Source organism: Rhinopithecus roxellana, chromosome 9 (genome assembly GCF_007565055.1).
Source record: "Rhinopithecus roxellana isolate Shanxi Qingling chromosome 9, ASM756505v1, whole genome shotgun sequence".
Classification (NCBI taxonomy): domain Eukaryota; kingdom Metazoa; phylum Chordata; class Mammalia; order Primates; family Cercopithecidae; genus Rhinopithecus; species Rhinopithecus roxellana.
The window spans coordinates 137,567,585-137,570,771 of record NC_044557.1 but is presented as its reverse complement, the minus strand read 5'-3'; the positions used below and the strand labels follow the sequence as shown (position 1 = coordinate 137,570,771).

Sequence of the window (3,187 nt, the reverse complement as noted above, 5' to 3'; positions counted from 1 at the left end):
GACAAGTTGCCACCCAAGAACTAATCTAACGTAATACCTTGAAATGCTCCTCTCTTCTCTCCTTCATTTCACCTGTTCCTTTGCAGTCTACATATATTCTTCAGGAGCCACCTAGAGTTTTTCTGTTAAAGAATTTTCCAAATTTCATGATCAATTTGAGTTGTCCATTCCCTTTGCTCCAAACAACCTCTATTGATCCTTCTGTTACAGCCTTGATGTATTTTTTACGTACCTGCACATCAGCATCTTCCAATAAGCTCTGAAATTTGCAAAGTCAGAAACTGCATTTTATACACTTGTGCCTTCCCAAAAGCAAAAGCATGGCACGTAGTCTGTACTCAACAAAGGTTTGCATGAAGGAATGAATGAATGACCCATGACTGACCTCACCTTGACCACAATTCCAATCTCATGATTCCCACAGTCCTTTCTGAGTAGATTGCAAAATCAATCTGCTCTGCACTTTTCCCAGGGCAGTGGGAGGGACTGCTTATCTAGTCCCCTTTGATTTGGGGCCAGAAGGAATTGCTTTTGGGAAGATTGCCCTGCTGAAAACAGTAAACCTTTTACTCTATTACTTTTTCCTGATTTCCTTTTTCAAACTTTCTTTGTCATAGCAGGCTAATAAGGATTTAAGCCATGTTTCTGTGCCCACTAAATGCTTCTGCCAAAGATCAGAAAGGAGATGCAAAATTGGAAATAGCCTTGCTAGATTTCTGGCATTATGGATAATTAAATTTTTATGCTGTTATTTAAATTTTACAATTAAGAAACAGAAAAGAACTGTCCATGGCTGAAAAAAAAAGTTGCAGTACTCTATTAAACCCTATTTTTCCACTATAGCCAAAATAATCTGACGAATGTGTTTTAAAAAAAGTCATAAAAGATAATGGCAGTCACATGGCATTTTGAAGATTAAAGGACAGATTGATTTTTATTTTTGTTTTTGTGTTTTTATTTTTCAAATGAAAGTTGTCTGCTTTAGTTGATAAGATTCAATTATTTAGCTAAATAAAAAACATAATATGTACATTCCTGTGTTCAAATAAAATCTTCAGTCACACTTTTTAAACAATTGAGATAATAATTACCTCTTATATCTCGGACCTACCCTGAATGAAATTCAAATGCATTATTTGATGGAATCACTCACATTGAAGTACATCTTGGCCAGAATTTAATGATGGCTTGGAGACACTGGAGAAGTTTTACAGGAATTTCATGTGTCTAAAAGGTCTGAAAAAAATAACGTATTCAAGGAAATTTCAAAAATTGGGATTAATTTTCAAGCAGAAAAGAATTTTGTAAGAGTAGGATAATAAGACATAATAGGATGCCCTCAAAACATAAAGTATCACTAATATATAAGGCTTCCTCACCAGCTGTCTTCACTACTATAGAGAGGGGCACATGCTTGCCTGCCGTCTTGGCCCAGGCAGAAGCCCAGGGAGTACCTTCTCCTATAAGGATCTAGTAAAGCTTATTGATTGTCTCAGCATGTGCCTGCAAATGGACACTCCATAATGAGCAATGATTTAATCTTCTATAGATTTGGTTCTAAGTTTACAAAATAATTTTGAGTTAAGGTGCTTTGGGGGCATCTCACCATTAACCCACACACGGCCAGCACATTCTAACTCTAATTTGCGATCCTAGATGTCACACGTGGAACACATCTTATGAAGAATTAGCTTCATCTTCAAATAAGAAGTAAAGTTCCGCCTTTCGGCTCTCTGATCAGCACCATGGTGGTTGGCAAGAACAAGCGCCTTATGAAAGGCGGCAAAAAGGGAGCCAAGAAGAAAGTCGTTGATCCATTTTCTAAGAAAGATTGGTATGATGTGAAAGCACCTGCTATGTTCAATATAAGAAATATTGGAAAGACGCTCGTCACCAGGACCCAAGGAACCAAAATTGCATCTGATGGTCTCAAGGGTCGTGTGTTTGAAGTGAGTCTTGCTGATCTGTAGAATGATCAAGTTGCGTTTAGAAAATTCAAGCTGATTACTGAAGATGTTCAGGGCAAAAACTGCCTGACTAACTTCCATGGCATGGATCTGGCCCATGACAAAATGTGTTCCATGGTCAAAAAGTGGCAGACAATGATTGAAGCTCATGTTGATGTCAAGACTACCGATGGTTACTTGCTTCGTCTGTTCTGTGCTGGTTTTACAAAAAACGCAACAATCAGATACGGAAGACCTTTTATGCTCAGCACCAACAGGTCCGCCAAATCCGGAAGAAGATGATGGAAATCATGACCCGAGAGGTGCAGACAGATGACTTGAAAGAAGTGGTCAATAAATTCATTCCAGACAGCATTGGAAAAGACATAGAAAAGGCTTGCCAATCTGTTTATCCTCTCCATGATGTCTTCATTAGAAAAGTAAAAATGCTGAAGAAGCCCAAGTTTGAACTGGGAAAGCTCACGGAGCTTCATGGTGAAGGCAGTAGATCTGGAAAAGCCACTGGGGATGAGACAGGTGCTAAAGTTGAATGAGCTGATGGATATGAACCACCAGTCCAAGAATCTGTTTAAAGTTCAGACTTCAATTAGTGTCAAATAAAAAGTGCTATTTGTGAAAAAAAAAAAAAAAAGCAGAAGAAGAAGAAGAAGTAAAGTTCTTGGTACATTCTCTACAGATTTCAGAAGCTAACTGCACTCTCAGATAGTTAGTTTGGGCCATATTTCATAATTCAAGCAGATTATCTTCATTAGCATAGTCTTTTCTTCTCTCCCTTTCTCTTCTTTCCTTCTCTTTTACCAATTCTCAATGTTTTCTCTTGTTTCTCTTATTAGTACACAGTTACGTAGAAAAAGCTACAAATTCCACAGTAATTGGCTATCATTGATATTACTCCAAATTGTTTTTCCATAGCACACAAAAATTGGGAATTTGATACAACTGAACTAAAAGAAACACAAAAATGCAGTTAATAAGTGTTAGTCTAGACTAGCTTCCTAGAGCAGTCCCTATTTTCCCCCATGCTCTGACCATCTGGTGTTTATGTGACATTCACAGATTTGGGGCCATTTACAATTATCTTCTATGTAATAAAAGTTACATTAAACACCCTAAAGCAAATTAAAAGGATCAGAATCAGAAAGTACTCTTGAGTGAACACTGGATGGTATGCATTTTGTAGTTGCCTATTAACAAAATTATTTGAGATTTGCTTAAGTTTT

General features: G+C 37.3%; 1 pseudogene across 1 annotated transcript; it reads left to right on the top strand.

The window, feature by feature from the left end:
• Positions 1 to 1,745: 1,745 nt before the first annotated feature.
• LOC104672103 lies at positions 1,746 to 2,553 on the top strand (annotated as a pseudogene). The gene has a single exon (XR_749359.2). The product of XR_749359.2 is annotated as a 40S ribosomal protein S3a pseudogene (transcript).
• The last annotated feature ends 634 nt before the right edge of the window (positions 2,554 to 3,187 follow it).